Source organism: Galeopterus variegatus, unplaced genomic scaffold, assembly GCF_000696425.1.
Source record: "Galeopterus variegatus unplaced genomic scaffold, G_variegatus-3.0.2 Scaffold5334, whole genome shotgun sequence".
Classification (NCBI taxonomy): Eukaryota; Metazoa; Chordata; class Mammalia; order Dermoptera; family Cynocephalidae; genus Galeopterus; species Galeopterus variegatus.
The window spans coordinates 75,765-93,720 of record NW_007731445.1 but is presented as its reverse complement, the minus strand read 5'-3'; the positions used below and the strand labels follow the sequence as shown (position 1 = coordinate 93,720).

General features: G+C 42.3%; 1 protein-coding gene across 1 annotated transcript in view; it reads left to right on the top strand.

Moving 5' to 3' along the window:
- The first annotated feature begins 507 nt into the window (after nucleotides 1-507).
- The window catches only part of NGEF (neuronal guanine nucleotide exchange factor), a 43,289-nt gene continuing 25,840 nt past the window's right edge, over nucleotides 508-17,956 (top strand). Inside the window, exons 1-2 of the mRNA XM_008589262.1 lie at nucleotides 508-651; nucleotides 6,183-6,481. The gene's annotated coding sequence lies outside the window, so the exon portion shown is untranslated. The remainder of the gene's footprint in view (nucleotides 652-6,182; nucleotides 6,482-17,956) is intronic.

The window sequence follows — 17,956 nt, the reverse complement described above, 5'->3', positions numbered from 1 at the left end:
AGGGGCGAGTCCCGGCCCAGGCCGCCGGCACCCCGGTGCTGCCCTGGGTCGCCTCCTGCGCCCTCGTCCCGGGTGTCCTGGGTGCGCGCGTCCCTCCCGGCGTCCCCTCTCTGCGCCACGTGGCCTTGGGACAGGGAGATCGCGGCCTGAAAGGGGTCGGGGGGCGTTTGAGGGCGAGGGACTCGGGGTGGCGTCCTGGCCGCGGGACCCGTCGGGGCGGCCAGTCGGCGCCGTGGAGCGGGCAGGGCGCGCCAAGTTTCCGATGCCTGCCCGCAAGCTCCGAAAACATGAAGGTTTGGGCGGGCTGGTGTGGGAATGAATCACCCGTCGCGCCCTGGTGCGGTGACAAAAAGGGCCTGTGGGGCCCACCCGGCCGGGAGGGGCTGCGGCTGCTCCTCCTGGACGGCCCGGCCAGGGTCCGGCTGGGCAGCGGACGCTCGCCCGAGCTGGCCTAGGTGTGTCGTTGCTGAAAAATAACCGGCCCCTTGTCCTGCTCCGTCTCTGGCAGCGAGTCGTCCTCCACCCCGGGAAATGGGACCACACCCGAAGAGTGCCCGGCCCTCGCCGACAGCCCCACCACGCTCACCGAGGCCCTGCAGAGGATCCATCCCATTCCCGCCGACTCCTGGAGAAACCTCATTGAACAAATAGGTGGGTGTCCCCGGGGCGCGGCTTCATTTGTGACACGTGGATTTTTGGTGGGCTTTAGCAAATGGATTTCTATCCTGCTCCCCGTGGGAGGTCTGCTCGCCCAGCTCTTTCGTGGTGGAGGGCCCTCTGTCCCCTTGTCACTTCTGGGCTATGCAGGAGGGAGGATTCCATGAGCCCCCACCAGAGAGGGGCCTGGGGAGGACCTGGAAGCTAAAGCAGCTGCTGGATGCGCAGTCAGAGCTAAAGAGGGACAGTGCGGACCGGGATTCTGGGCAGAGCCGGGCTCAGGACCTCAGGAAGCGAGTTTGACTTTGCACAGGGAGGGAAAGGTCAAGTAGAGAGAGCTGCCCTAGGGGCCCCTGGACTGGGAAGGGAAACCACTCCAGGAATATGGCCCAGAGGGGAAGTCGAGGCATAGCCTGGGTGTGTGAACACAGAAAGTGGGTTGAGACGGCAGCCCAAGAACTTCTGCACTTGCATTAAAAAAAATTGATAGTGACATCGCACTAGGTCTCGTGTCATCACTACAGGCACCCATGAATGGGTAACGTGGGTCGGTTATTCTGAAAATGGTACCAGCGGCTTAGAAGATCTATTTGTTCTTTGACATTGTCAGAGCAGCCAACAGTCTATTCAATAAATAAAAATTCTAGGTTTGTAAAAAAATTTCTCTAAATAGATAGTTATTGTCCTCCAGTCCCAAGCGCTGGGACAGACTTGAAGTGTCTCCAGAATGGAAATGGAGCTTCTGTCGCCACAGGAGACCTGGTGTTTGGGAGACTTTTCTTTTCGGGACCAGCCCACTCTTCCCTGGCAGGGAGGAGCTGAGCCTTTGCAAAGCTGAGGGGGTGGAGCCCCTGCAGTGTGCTGTGAAGTTCTGCTGACTCCAGGAATTTTGTTCCCGGTGGGCCCCCAGCCCCTGCACCCTCTGCACCCCCCTCCCCCCAATCAGGAGCGGTGGTGGCGGCGGCTTTTCCTTGTGTTTGCTGGGGGAGTGGAGACTGGCTGATCTGAAACTGATACCAACTAGGAAATCCTTGTTTTGAAACAGACTTCTGAAAGCCCCTTTCTCCTGCTGTCTGCCACATATGGTCTTTTGTGGTGAAGAGAGCCACCTGTGCCTTAGATACACTGCAAACTTTGACTGCTACCCTCTCAAAAGGGTACCCTTTAGCTAAGGTCAGTGTCATAACTAGGAAGGACATCAACTGGGGAGGAGCTCCATGCCTACTTGCAGAGAGAGGCTCCCGTCTGCAGTATGGGTGTGTGCAGACTTTCCTTGCAGACAGTTGCACCTGCTGGGCCAGTGGCATAAGCTCAAAGCTGGGAACTGGATCCTGAGTTCTAATACCTGCTCATCTTGGGGCTCAGTTTCCCCATCAGGTACACAGTAGAGACTTTGACATTCCAAGTCTCTTCTGTCACTGCCCCTGCCAGTATCTGTGAATATTGTAGTGAATCTCTTTTCCTGGCTCCTGGGCCTGACCCATCGTAGGTCTCAACAGATGTACTGAACGACAGCACAGGGCCAACCCTGCCTTCATCTCACGTCCTTCGTCCGTAGACTTGACGTCTGTGCTAAGCAGATCTCTACAATAGCCTAGCTGTTTTTCAGCTCCATGAGTGAAGTAATTCTTTGCCAGGTGTCAGCAAACAATGGCAGGTTCATAAAGACGCAGTGTAATTAAGGCAGAAGGAAAGTGGAATGAATTTGTGGGCATTTTATAGACCACTGTGTTGGATTTTGCAGTGCCCCCTATCAAGGCCAGACAGAGTTATGTCAAGACCACTCATCGTACGGTATACAACTGTCAATACAGTTGGCTGTGCCCCTGGTATATCATAGACTCTGAGACCCTGTGACTGGTTTTGTGTGTCTGTGTGTGTGTGTATGTTTGTGTGTGCTGTTGCTGTATCTAGCACCTTACACAATGCTTGGCACATAGAAGGTACTCACTAAATAATAAATGAATTCCTTGCCCTTTAGAAGTTTCTACTTGAAAGATTCAAAGAAAAAAAAAACATTCTCTTTGGAAAGAGAGATTCTGAATGGCTCAGGGGCTTTGGCAAAAGGAGCTGGGGGCTTTCCCTTCTTCTGGGCAGCACCACCAGCCTGGTATACATCATTTTAATTAGGAGAGATGGGAACAGAGCCTTCCAGTTCCGCATGCATGTAATGCCAAGTGCAAGCTTTTACAGGTAAAGTTAATTTCCATATACAGTTGTGCTCACTGAATGTGCAAAATATAAAATAGGAAAACATGACATATTAACAGTACCTTGAGTATAGAAATCTAATCATGTAGCATGAAGTTTCTCAGGTAAAGCTACCCTATTTGTATTATAATCTGAATTTAAAGCAAATAAAAATAAAAGGTTATGAAAAATGGTTACATGGTGTATCAGATAACTCTATGTAATCACAATAACTCCAGGAAATTGGTGTCTAAATTCATATTCTAAATACCTCAGAAAAAAGTATGAAGTTTTAAGAAAATTCTAAAATTACTTGTATTGAGAATCTTTGGCTACCAGTAAAAAGTAATCTTAGGGGTGTGTGTGTGTGTGTGTGTGTGTGTGTGTGTGTGTGTGTGTGTGTATGTGTGTGGCTGGCTGGTACAGGGATCAAACCCTGGACCTTAGTAGAAAGTGATCTTAAACAGTGGAGGTATTTTATCTCAGTTAATGAGTCCAGAGGTAGGAATCTCCAGTTGGTTCATCCAAACCAACAGTCACCAGCTGATTTCTGTCCTTTCTCTCCCTCCATTGGGGCCTCATGTTACAAGATGGCTACCATAGGTCCAGGCATCACATCCTCAAGCAACCATGTGTAAATGCAGGAAGAGCAGTTTGTCTTCAAATGTCTATTGGGAAGTGACATCTTTTTGAGAAGCCCTTAGAAGATGTCCCCTTACTCTCTTTGGCCAGTGTCTTACTTCATTCCTGCTGCTATAACCAAATACCTTCAACTGGGTAATAAACAACAGAAATTTATTGCTCACAGTTCTGAAGGCTGGAAAGTCCAAGATCAAGGCACTAGCAGATTCAGTGTCTGGTGAGGGCTAGCTCTCTGCTGCAAAGGTGGTGCCTTCTCTGTGTCGTCACATGGCAGAAGGGGCGAGGCAGCCCTCTTCAACCTCTTTTATCAGGGCACTAATCCCATTCATGAGGGCAGAGCCCACATGACTTAATCACTTCCCCAATGGCCCCACTTCTTAACACTATCCCATTGGGTATTAGGTTCCTACATAAGAATTTGTGGGGTACACCCACATCCAGACCATAGCAGCCAGGTTGTGTCATATGCTCATGTCTAAACCCACCACTGGCAAGGGGAAGGGAACCGTGCTGGTAGGTTTTGATCAGTCAACATTCAGCTGCTGCCCTGAGCACAGAATGGGTCAGCACCCGAACAAAACCCCACCCTGCCAACTGGGAAGCAGGGATGTGAGGGGATAAGGAGAGGCCACCAACAGTGTCTGCCACAGTGTGATTTCAGATATGTTGTTTCCGGCCCATTGCATTTTTGTCTCTTTTCAGCCTGTGTATCACAGTGAGATGATCTAGATAGTATTTACCTATGATTTGCTGACTAGAACACACGGAAGACATATTTTTGAACCTCCAGAAATATCCCAAATTAGCTACTTTTGTGAGGCTTGAAGACTGCATTTTTTAAAGGTGCTCAAGTCAACAAATATTTGAGTACCTACTATGTGGGAGACACTATGCTAAGCATTGGAAAGTGAATCCAAGCCAACCCGTGGAAACCTGATGTCTTTAAACCTATGTAAACACAGTATCAGAATCACAGGATAATAATTAGCTTGATGTTGGCAACAATAGTTATATCTTATGCTCATGATCCAACCAATTTATATGATGACGTTGGACCTGTCTTTACAGATCTTCAGTCTGGGTTGCATTTAGCATTGACTTTGTTCTTTTTTATTCCTTTGGTGAATTAACTCCATGTCGTGTTCTGCTGGACTGTAGCATTGTAAAAACACAAGATCTTAATTTTTTGAAGCAAATGTTATACTTACCTTAACATAAAGGTTTTATAATCTAGATTTATGGAGCATTGGAAGCTAATTAATCCACAGGTTCCTATTAATGAATGTAATTTATCCAGCTACATTCAGGATTTCAAAGGTAGTCTGTTTTGGTTTTTTTTTTCCTTTCCTTTTTCTACTGTTTAGACATATTAACGATTAGATAAAGGAGGGATCACAGCTCACATTTGTGCTGGGTTGTAAGAGCAAGCGCGTTACAAATGGTACATTTATGCATATTGGAACTTTCCTGGGAGAATCATCTGTGTTTTATAAATAGACATATCAAAGGGCCCCAGCCCCTCTCCCAGCCCCGGGGCAGTATGTCCCCTGCCCACGGGGCCTCTCCACCTGTTGGTCCTGAGCGCATCTGATCTCCCCCTCATCCCCTCCCCCAGGCCGACCCTCTGCTCGTGTTTCTTGTCTCCTCGAATGGTGCCACCAAATGTTTCCAAGCTGGATATTATTTATGACCCAGCAGCAGCCAGTCACCAGAGCCTGTCCTCAACCTTGTTACTGTCCTGGAATCAGGCCTGGGCTCCATCGCCTCCTCCAACACTCACTTGAGGCCTCCATCATCGCTCTCCTGGGGAGCTGCTGCAGTCTAGTCCATGGTTCTCCTAAAATGTAGGCAGAGCCTGCATGCCACAGGTCTCTTGGGGCCTCGCCCCCACCCCTCGGGATAGACTTCTGCCTCGGTGGCCCAGCAGAAGAAACCCTTGGGGGTCCGACCTTTCCTCCCAGCCTTACAGCAGGATCACTCTCTCCCTCTCTCCTGCCAGCTATGGCTTCCTGTGCCCCATGGCCAAGACATCCGTATGGGTCTTCCCTGTGGAGGTGCTGCTACACTTGCACTGATTTACCTGGACCCCAAATCTCCTCTGAGACTTAGGGTGCATTTATCTCAAGTGCAATTGGTCAGGGAAGTAAGTCTGAAACTGAAAGCCAAAAAGGAATATTTCCCTTTGGAATCATAAGGCTGATGAAATATTGATTTTCCCTTCAAAATGAGAATTTACAACTACTCCCATTTTAGAAACAAATATACTCAAGTTTTAATATTGAAGCATTTAAGGCTATGGGAAGTATCTTTTTGGGATATTGAAACGTAATTGGGACATTTCCATCAACTTTGGGCACATGGTTATTAGCACATCAAGTTGTAGATTCTTGGTTTTTGCCAAGTATGTGTGGGAAAAGCGTATATTTGTGTGATTGGATTTCTGTCAGGGGATTTCTTTACTTATCCGATAAAACTTCCACATGCTGATTTTTCCCAAGAAATGAAGACGATGGCAGTTTATTCTGTGGTCCTGGAGCCTGTCGTGGAGACGTGGCAGGTCTGATGTCCTTTGTGTATCCACAGGCAGGGAGCATCCACTCTTGATAAGAATAGGATGCCTTGACTTAGCAACTCCAAGTGATGTTCACGTAAAATCTTTCTCTCTCCTTTATTACAACTCTCTTTGATTTCAGGGCTCCTGTATCAGGAATACCGAGATAAATCAACTCTCCAAGAAATCGAAACCAGGAGGCAACAGGATGCAGAAATACAAGGCAGTGCCGATGGGTCCCCAGCCAGCGAGGACACTCCAGAGGACGAGGAGGGGGACGAGGAGGAGGAGACGGCCAGCCCGCCCGAGAGGAAGGCTCTGCCCCAGATCTGCCTGCTCAGTAACCCCCACTCGAGGTTTAACCTCTGGCAGGATCTTCCGGAGATTCGGAGCAGTGGGGTGCTGGAGATCCTGCAGCCCGAGGAGATCAAACTGCAGGAGGTAACGGGGCGAGGGGTGGGAGCATCCTTCCAGGATGGACAGGGGTTTGCCTTCACGGATGCGGGGTGAGGCTTCCTCTGGGGGGTGAAGTTCCCTGGCTGGTTCACCAGAAGAATGACTGGCTGAGTTTTTCCACCTAGAACATGCAGGAAAATAAACATTATTTCACGGGCAACAAAAAATATCCAGGTGCCTCCTAGGACAGCTTGACTCCACTAGTGAGTGTCCACAGAATTGCTGTTTTATGAGACAGTAGCATTGCATCTTCTACACCTTCATTATTGTTGTCGGGTGTTTCCACTACACACACGAGCATGAAAGCTCTATGGGATGATGAACTCACTGTGGGTGACAGAAATCAGTTGTGTTTCTTTCCATCCACGGTCTCATCCCATAGCTTTATTTGGGGGCCGTTTGACTTTTGGGTGGGAGGGAGCTCTGAAAGAAATCCCTTGGGCTGCACCCACTTCTGAAATGGTGCAGAAATCTGGAGCCTGGGTCTCTCGCCCTTTCATCTGATGGTCCAGGCAGAATTTGACCATCAATTCAGCTGCGGCAAAACTATTGAGTTGCCTGACGGTCTGTTATTAGCGGGGAGAAATCCATCAAATATTAACAGTGACAGAAACGAGTTGCTGAGAAATCTAAGTGTTCGTTTTAGTTGAACAAAGGTTATTTGGGTATCGAGGAAAAATTTGTGGGGAAACAAGAGTATGGTCCACAGTAAGGAGAGAGAATGGTTGAGAAAAATTGACGAGGCAGGTGTGTGTTAATTATGAAATTTAAAAAGCGGGTTCAGAAGAAAAAAATGAAGAGATCTGGTTTTTTTTAAGCACTTGGTCAACCCAAATTCCGTCGTCTCTCCTCTCAGGTCCCCTCCCTCTCCCTTGCGCACACCCACGCTCCCGAGCACACTCAGGCCTGGCTCGTGCTTGTCCCAGTCACATGCAGTGTGGATCCAAGGGTCCTGTCCTCGCTTAACCCCCATTACTTCTGCACTAGATTCTGTAGAAATGTTTGCTCCAAACAGTAGACTCTATATACAGTTAATGACCAAGACTGAGATAGTTCCCGGCCGGCATCATCTAACTCCGATGGGTTCTACAATGGATTTGCTGGAAGCTTGATAAAACTTGATTTTTGAAGGGTCACCTAGGGTTCACCTGGTGTCCTGCCCTGTAGAATCAGGGAAAATTTGTTTACACTTTAACATCTCTTGTAACCTGTGAGCAATGATTTGTAAATGGCTGTGTCAAGAGTTTTTGTTTGTTTTTAATGAAACTTCTGATGTAAAACTTAGAGATAAATCTTAACAGAACTTAAAACATGATATAAACCTTTTACAACATCAGCAAAGCTAAAAGCAGAGAAAGAAGCGTCCATGTGATAAGAGGAGAGCAAACAGGAAAGCAGCAGGGAGATGAACATGGCAAACACGGGCAGAGCTCGTAACAGCACGTGCGTAAACCCGTCTGCTAAAAGTCAGAAATTCTCCAAGTGATTAGAAAACTAAATACAACTGAGGGCAAGAAAAAAAAATGCCAAAGTAAACGAAGAGTCATTTTGCATTGTTAAAAGTATACTATGCTTTGCTAAAGGTACCATTTTATTTTTGAATGTTTCAAAATTTAAAAAGTAACTCATTAATACATTTTCGTTGTTTAAAAAAATGCTAACAACACAAACGTGTCCAGGCCTTTTCCTGGGTCCTGGCCTCTCGCTGGAGGACCAGCTTTATCTCCTGATTAACCATAGCCGTATGCAAGTCTAATTTTTAAAAAATCTCTTCAATAGGACTCTGTTTAATATGCCTAATTGTAGAGTTGAGGCACTTATGAAGTCACTACGTGCAAGAGTTTTGTAGATTTTTGCAGCGTTTCCCCGCACCTTACACTTGTTTTAGCTACACCTTGTTCAGCAGCAGGTGGGTTTTTTTTTAATGTTTTTTAGCAATTTGCCTTTACTGGACTCTTCAGAGCTTTCAGCTTAGTTTTCATTAAAACAACTCCCTTTGCACTAAAAACTCATTGGTTTTTATCATTAAGTGATATAGTTATATCACAGGGACACCTGGGTTGAGTACGTTTAAGAAGGAACACAAGTGGCTGTCGGTGTACGCTCACAGCAGGAGAGGCGTTCAGGTGGCTTCCGCCCTGAGCACTCAGCGGGTCCTCTCACAGCTGGCAGGTAACAGAGACTACAGATGAATTCAGCAGCTCGGCCCAGTGGAGGCTGCTCAGGACATCTCTGTGCTCCTGTGAGACTAGAGCCGTAGGAGAGATGCCCAGAGGTGGGACTGCTGGTCAAAATTGAAGCGCATCTGAAATGGTGCTGGATACTGCCCAGTTGCCGTCCAAAAGGTGGTCCAAGCTGCCAGCAGCATGTGAGGGGCCTTGTCCCTCCCTAACCCTGCTGTCACACTTCATTGTATCTCTAACCTGCTGCATGAAAGGTCCTGTATTGTTTTAACCTGCCTGTCCTTGATGACTCGTGAACTTGAGCGTCCTTCCATATGTTCATTGGCTATTTCTATGTCTTTATCTATCAGTGGCCTCATTTGTCCTTTGCCCTTTTTTTCTGTTCGGTTGTTTATATTTATCTTTTCTATTTATAGCAGCTTTTTACACATTCTGGATATTAATTCTTTTTAATATTTTCAAATGTTTTCTCCTTCAGTATAGGACAGGAGAGGAAGTAGACTAGTGGCATAAGCAGTGGCGCCCAACTTCCTGGGTTTGATTCTCAGCTGTGCTACTTCTAAGCTGTGTGACCTTGGGCAAGGTGCTTAACTTCTCTGTGCCTCGGTTGCCTTATCTGTAAAATGGGGATAATCGTAGTACCCACCTCCCAGGCTTGTGCAGATTAAATGAGTAACACAGACAAAGAGCTAGGCACAGATCCTGGCAAAAAGCTGACACTGAAGCCTGACTTACCTTCTCACTTTGTTCTTGGTATCTTTTTTCACATAAAAACTTTTTCTCATATAAAAATCTATTTTCATTTTTATTGAAAATCTGTCAGTCATTTTATCTATTTAAACCTAATGTTCTAGAGGTTGCATTTTATGATTAGGAAGGCCTAATCCCAAGAGGTTCACTTTACAATGAAAAGGCAATAGTTGGGAACTGTTATGAACTAGACAGCTGATGAGAACAGAATCTGCAGAAGTTGCCACACACATTACACTATCCTATAGGAGCGGGTCATAGCAGGGACACAGGGAATCTGAAAAAAAAAATAGATTGATTGAAAATATTCTCAGTGAACTTTGTACTCTCTAAATCTCCACCGTCCACTCCAGTAGCCACCGGCCACATGTGGCTGTTGAACACTTAACATGGTGAGTCTAAGTTGAGATGTGCTGTATGTGCAATACAGACAGAAGATTTCAAAGACTTAGTACAAAGAAAAAGAATATAAACTATCTTATTAATAACTTTTATATTGATTAAGCATTGACATGATAATAGTTTGCATATATTAGATTAAATAAAATATTGGAAAATTTCCCATTTCCTTTTACCTTTTTAAATGTGGTTACTAGAACATTTTAATTTTTTTTTTTTTTGTCTTTTGTCTTTTTCCGTGTCCGGCAACGGATCGCAACCCTCAGTGTTGCCCCCGTACCGGACCGGGGACCGGCAACGGGATTGCAACCCTCAGCATTGCTCCGGTGCCTCGCTCAGCCAGTGAGCGGGAACCGGTCTGTATGTGGGATCCGAACCCTTGGGCGGGAGCGCCGCCGCACTTCCCAAGCGGCGCACTATCCAGTGCGCCACCGGACCGGCCCAGAACATTTTAAATTATATATGAGGCTCACATTATATTTCTGTTGGACAGCACTGCTCTAAGGAGAGGCCAAACTTTATTTTCCAGTATCCATAAACACCCCCCAAAATTGGTCGTGTATTAAGCCATAAAGAAAAGCTCAATAAATACTCATTAAAATTGTAAGGCCATAATCTCTCACTACAGTGCAGTGAAATAAGAAAATAAATATAAACACTATAAAAACCTCAAATCCGAAATGTTTAAAATGCTTCTAACCTTGGAGATGGGAAAATAAATTTTATGATTACTGACTATTCCAAAGGTAATGAGGAAGGGGCTACATTTTAAAACATACAGAATGCTGTCAAAGCTGCATTTGGATAAAAATTGACAACTTTACTTGCTTTAATTATTAAATAAGGAATAAATACAAAATTAAATGAACTCCTAAGATGTTCAGCTTGAGACATTAGGAGAAAACACACTCTTAAGGAGAACAGATAGGGTAGAGATCCGAGAAGATAAAAGTCTTAATGCGGTGAGTGATTGGGAAAATATAAGCTACCAAAAATTGACTGAAAAATTAAAATTTAAAAAACAAAAAAATATACCAGTAACCAAAAAAAATCACCTACAAAAGAGACGTTGAACCCAGATGACTCATGTTCAAAGCACGGAAGAGTTCCATGTTTCTTAAACTGGTCCATAGCAGCCCTGCTCAGTAGAACTTTCTGCAACGACAGAAATTTTCTATATCTGCAACTGCAGCAGTCACTAGCCACACGTGGCTATTGAGCATTCGAAATGTGGTTAGTGCAACTCAGGAACTAAATGTTTAATTCTATTCAATTTAACCTAACATCAATTTAAGTAGTCACGTGTTCCTACTGTGTTGGTCAGTGCAAGTCTAGAGCAGAGATCACCAAACTTTTTCTTAAAGGGCCAGATAGTAAATACTTTGGGCTTTGTGGGCCATCCTGTCTCTGTCAAACTACTCAGCTCTGCTGTCATATGTGATAGCAGCTGTGGACAATATTTAAAGAATGGCTGTGGCTGTGTTGCAGTAAAACTTTATTTACAAATACAGGTGGCCAGCTCATGAGCTGTAATTTGCTGATCCCTGGTCTAAAGAATGGAAAAGAGAGAAATACACAAATTATTTTAAGGTAGTATAATATTGATAACCAAATCTGAATATTAGAGCACATACATATACAAAAAAAAATTATAATCCACAATTATAGTTGAAGACTGTAGTTATATATATACTTAAGAACTCTTCTCTCTCAGTAATCAATAGAATTGAAGACATAAAATCAGTAAGGATATAGAAGAATTGGCAACCATCAACCAAATGGAAGTAATTAATATTTATAGAATACACCACCCAACAGCAGAGTACACACTTTTTTCAAATGCACATAGAACGTTCACCAAGATAGACCATAATACACCTAAAACTTAAAAGAATTGAAATCATACAGAGTGTGCTCTCTGACCCTAATAGAATTAAATTAGAAGTCAGTAGCATAAAGGTAACAGGACAATCTCCAAACACTTGGAAATTAAAGAACACACTTCTAAATAATCCCTGGGTCAAAGAGGAAGTCTCAAGGAAAGTTATAAATGTTTTTAAATGACTGGAAATGAATCTGCAACACACCAAAATTGGTGGGATGCAGCAAAGCAGTGTTTGGAAGGAAATGTATAGCATTATGCTTATTTAAAAAAGAAGAAAGGTCTCAAATCAATAACCTAAGTTTTCACAGTAAGAAACTAGGCAGAGTGAGAGTCAAAACCAAAGCATGCAAAAGGAAGGAAAGAATAAATATAAGAGCAGGAATCAGTACAATTGAAAATCAAAAATAATAGAGAAAATCATTGAAACCAAAAGCAAGTTCTTTGAAAAAAATCAATACAATTAATAAATCTCTACAAGACTGACAAAGAAAAAAGAGAGAATATATAAATTACCAAGAGGAGACATGACAGACCCCACAGACATTAAAAAGATAATAGAGGAATACTACGACAACTCTGCACACATAGATTTGACAACTTAAATGGAATAGACCAATTCCTCCAAGTGCAAACTACCAAAATTCATCCAAAATGAAATAGATAACCTGAATAGTCCCATAACTATTAAAAATATTGAATTCATACTTAAAACCTTTCAAAAACGTAATCTCCGGGTCTATATAGTTTCTCTGGTAAATTCTACCTGCCATTTAAAGTAGAAAAAGTACCAATTTTACCCAGTTTTTTCCAGAAAATAGAAGAAGGAACACTTTCCAACTCTTATGAGGCCAGCATCACCTGATACAAAAAACTAGAGATACTGCAAGAATGCAAAACTACAGACCAATATTCCTCATGAATATATATACAAAAATTCTCAATAAAATATTAGTGACTCAAATCCAGCAATATATACAAACATACATATATACCATGACTAAGTGGGGTTCATCCTGGGAATGCAAGGTTAGCTAAATATTTGAAAATCAATCACCATAACCCACCATATTAACAGTCTAAAGAAGAAAAAGTCTATAGTTACTATAACAATTGATGCAGAAAAACATTTGTCAAAATTCAATATTCAGTAATTATTAAAACTTTCAGCAAACTAGGAATAGAAGAGAAATTCCTTGAACTACCAAAAAACCTACAGCTAATATCATACTTAATGATGAAGGACTGAATCCTTTCTCCCTAAGATCAGAAACAAGGGAAGGATGTCTGCTCACACCAATCATATTCAACACCATACTGGAAATCCTAGCCAGTGCAATAAGGCAAGAAAAAGAAATAAAAGCATACAGATTGGAAAGGAATAAACAAAACTGTCCCTGTTCACAAATGACATGATTATCTACATTTATAAGAAACCTACAAAAAAACAAAACAAACAAACAAAAAAATCTTAGTACTAATAGTGATTTTAGCAAAGTTGCAGGATATGAGGTAAATACACAGATATCAATAATATTTCTGTATTCTATAAATGAACAATTAGAAACTGAAATTAAAATGGTCATTCCATTTACAATACCTCCCTCTAAAATGAGATATTTAGATATAAATCTAACAAAACATGTACAGGATCTCTATGCTGAAAACTACAAATCCCTGATGAAAGAAATCAAAGAAAACCTAAATAAATAAAGAGACAAGATTCAACATAGTAAAGATGTTAATTCTCTCCTCATATTAATCTATGCATTTAATGCAAATCCAGTCAAAATCCTAGGATTTTTTCGTGGCTATTGACAAAATTATCCCAAAATTATATGAAAAAGTAAGGTAACTAGAATAGAATAAACAATTTTGAAAAAGAAGAATAAAATTGGGGGAGCCATACTATCTGATTTTGAGACTTACTAAAAAATGTACAGTAATCAAGAGTGTGGTGTCCATGAATGGAGAGACATAGATCAGTGGAACAGAATAGAAAGTCCAGAAATACTCATTGACATACACAAATATGGCCAGTTGATTTTTGACAAAAGAGCAAAGGCAAATCAATGGAGAAAGGATAGTCTTTTCAACAAATATTGAACGTCGATGTTGAAACAATTGGACATAACTATGCAAAAAGGTAACCTCAACCTAAACCTCATACCTTATATAAAAATTAACTCAAAACAGATCATGGATCTGAAGTAAAATATAAAACTTTAAAACTTTTGGAAGAAAACATAGGAGAAAATCTTCATAACCTGGGGTTAGGCAAAGAGTCCTCAGATATGACACCAAAAGCAATCATGCATAAAAGAAAAAATTAGCAAATGGGACTTGATCGAAGTTAAAAACTTTTGCTCTGCAAAAGCCACTGTTAAGAGAATAAGAAGAGAAGCTACAGAGTGGGAGAAAATATTTGCAAATCACGTATCTGACGCAGGATTTGCATCCAGATTATATAGAACTCAGAACTCAACAGTAGGAAAACAACAATCCAGTTTTAAAATGGGCAAAAGACTTTAACAGATACTTCACCAGAGAAGATATACAGAAGGCAAATAAGTGCTACACACTGGCTTTTAAAAACTCTTAAAAACTGGCAATACAAGTGCCTGTACAGATGCACCGCGACTGGAACTTCCACACATTGCTGGTGGGATTACAAAAAGGCGCAGCCACTATGCACGGGAGTTGGCGGTTTCCTATGAAGTTAAACGCACACTTGCTGTCCAGCCCAGCAGCCCCACTCCTGTGCGTTTACCTACAGCAGGTTCTCAACAGTGGCACTGTTGAGAACCTGCTGTAGGTAATTCTTTGTTGTGGGGGAATCAAAATTGTCTCTAGACCTGGCTGAATGTCCCCTGGAGGCCAAAATTACTCCTGGTTAGTTAGAAACACTGCCCTAGAGAACTAAAAACTTACATTCACACAAAAAATCGTACATGGATGTGTACTCATAATTGCCAAAAACTGGAAACACAACCCAAATGTGCTTTAACAAGCAGAGGGATTAAAAAACAAAACAAAACTGGTACATCCGTTCGATGGTATACTCAGCAATAAAAAGGAACGACTTACTGATATGAACAACAGCATGAATGAATCTCAAAGGAATTTTGCAGAATGAAAGAAATCAGAGAGGTTACGTACGGTGTGACTCCATTTATATGACGTTCTGAAGAAGACCACACTGTAGTGACAGAAAACAGATCAGTGTCGCCAGGGATTAGGGGTGGAGGAGAGTGTGGCTGGAACCGGATAGCATGAGGGAGTTTTTTGGAGTGATGGACTTGCTGAGTATCCTGATGTTTAACATGTTAAAATTAATGGAGCTGTTCACCCTGAAATAAGTCTATTTTACTGTATGATACTTTAAAAAGTAAAATGTTGTCAAAAGGGTTGAATGCCAATTTATTTTTGTTTAACCTAACAAAATAAGTACTACTGCCCCCCTAATTAAAACAGAAATCTATCTCACTGTGTATTAAGGTAAAAATGTATATAAACATAAGCAAATTAAATCTGGAGAGAGATTAAACAAATAACATATATTGATTGAGTATGAATTAATGAAAGATAGTAGAATATTTGGATGGTATGGGACCAAAATGTATCATACTGATAGGCCAGAGGAGAAAAAGACACTGATCTTCAAAGAGGTTGAAAAGGAAAGTAGTACGTTTATTATCACCTAAATAAAGTTCAGAAGGATGCTTTTTGAGACTTATAAAGAATATCTCAAACCTGTAACCAAAATCATACTCAATAAAGAACTGTTGGTGGCTATGAAGGCAGGAGGCGAGGGTTGCTAACACTCTTTGCTGTGGCTCTGGGAGCTCTAGCCAGGGCAGCAGGACCAGGAAAGGAAGAAGAGAGAAAGTCGTGAAGAAACGTCCAAACCATCGTTATCTGCCCATGATAGTTGCCTGCTTAAAAAACCTGAGGGAGTCTAATAAAAGTTTGGGGTCTGATGAGGCAGTTCTGGGAGGTGGCTGGTTATGAGACAAACCTGCAAAAGTTAGTTGCTTTCATATACATCAGCAAAACCCAGATTTCAATCAGTGAGAAATCTCTTTCAATAAGAAAAAGATAAGCATCCTAAAGAAAAATGGGCAAGACACTTCACCCAGAAGTACAGGTGGCCAAAGAGCAAATGAAAAAGACCAAACTCACCAGTAATCAAAGAAGGACAAACTAAAGCAACATTATGGTACTGTCTTCTGCTTTTCAAAATGACATAAGACATATTTAAAATTTAGTGTTGGGGGAATTTTTAAACAAGGGCTCTCGAACACATCCCCAGATAGGAAGAATATAGCAGTATATGTACCCAAACTCTAGTAAGGATGTATTTGTACACTTTCTGTATTTCCATTCCTAGAAATTTATCTTGCAAAATAATCACACATGTGCACAAATATTAATTTGTTAGGATGTTCATCTCAGCAAAAACTAGGGCGAAAGTGAGGGGAAGAAACCTAAATGCTCAATGATAGGGGAACCGTTCAGTGAAACAAACATATAAACATTAAAAACAGGTTTTCAAAGAATGAAATAAGGTGAATTTTCACGATATATAATGTTTTTAAAAAGCAAAATAGAACATTACATCTATAGTAGAGTGGGCATAGGAAATATTTTTACTTTCTTTATACATGTTTGCAATTTCCAGTGGATCAAGTATTTATGTTTAAAAATAAATGAGGGTGACCTAACTGATAAGCAACATAGTTACATACTGTAATGAGTAACGTGGGCACACAGACTTTGATGTGTCTTCCTTTGAGTTTTTATAGTCTGACTTTTCATATTTATTTTAAGGAGCTTAATGTGAGCTTCTATATTGTGAATATCTGATGGTGGACACAAAACTGAGATCTTCAGATTTTATGTTCTAAATCAGTGACCCATATCAGGTCTTTTTTTCAGTATATTTACTTATCAAAGCAGGACAGGCAGCTTGTCCTGCCAGCTCAGTCTGTTGTCAGAGCATCTCTTTTTCTTTAGCTACAAAAACAGCAGGTCACAATGAATTACGGTTCACACACGGAAAACCCCCCACAATGATGGCCTTTTGGTGGGCCTAGGTCTTAATCAGCCGTGGAAGAAGCAGGATTTAAGAACAAAATGTATGTTTTCCTCCTTTTTAAGTAAAAATTAGGTAGCTGAAATTGCCAAGGGTTATTACGTAGGATTTTCTTTGTTTAGTTTTTGTTTTTAACTTGTTCTCGTTTTCCACCCTCCTTTTTGGGATGGTTTTGAGTTGCTGTTGGAGAACACAACATTTGCGAAAATGATTAGACATAGATTCAAAAGTCAGGAAGGAGGCAAGTCTAGGGTGTCCCAATGGGGGAGGACAGGGGCTTTTCTGGAAAGTGGTGAGAAGTGGCAGAGCCCAGAATTGTCCTGAAAGGAAAATAAAAAGCAAGGAGGAGGGAATATGGCTGTCGAGGCGGGACCGTCACCACTGGTGACAAAACATCCGACTGTACATGATTCTCCCCGTGCCTGAGCCTGTGTCTCAAGAAATAAAGGAGAAACTGGAGGTGCCTGGAGTAGCCACTCCTTCAGCCACTGTGGGTTGTTGTCCCCACCATATGCAGGAAACTGCCTCAGCAAAAGGGCTAGAAAAAGATGGCCTCACCGTGGTCCCTGGTCTTGGTGAGCTGGGTGTGCAGAGCCCAAAAAGTGAACAAGGAAAAGTATTTTGAGTATCTCCAGGGGAACAGGGACACACGCGTACACTCATGGGGCGGCCTGCCCAGGCTGGCATTTGGGGTGGTGGCACAGCCCCAACGTGCCCAGACAGGACTTCTGGCTTCGTTTTGCTGGGGAATGACAAGGGAGGGGACCCAGACGTGGCCCCATTCAGGCCTAAGCAGGGGATCTGCTGAGTCGTCATGTAACTCCCAGTCTGAGTCTGCCCGGGCCCTGAAATCAGATGTGTAGTTTTGTTGTTTTTCATCTGTTTTCAAACTTAGAACTTAAATGTATTTCCTTTTGTTCCCAAAAAGAAAACTGTTCATTTTAGAAGGAAATTACCTAGGGTTTTTAATATGATGGACCTATATCAAAAAATTAAATTGTGATTATTATTTTGTTTACCACCCCTCATTGAATCATATATTCATCTCTTTAAGGTAAACCTTAACAGTTCAGCGAATGAGTCCTAAATTGGGAGGCGGCAGAAGTTTTGCCCTGAGTTTTTTTTTTTTTTTTTTTTTTTTTTTTTTTTTT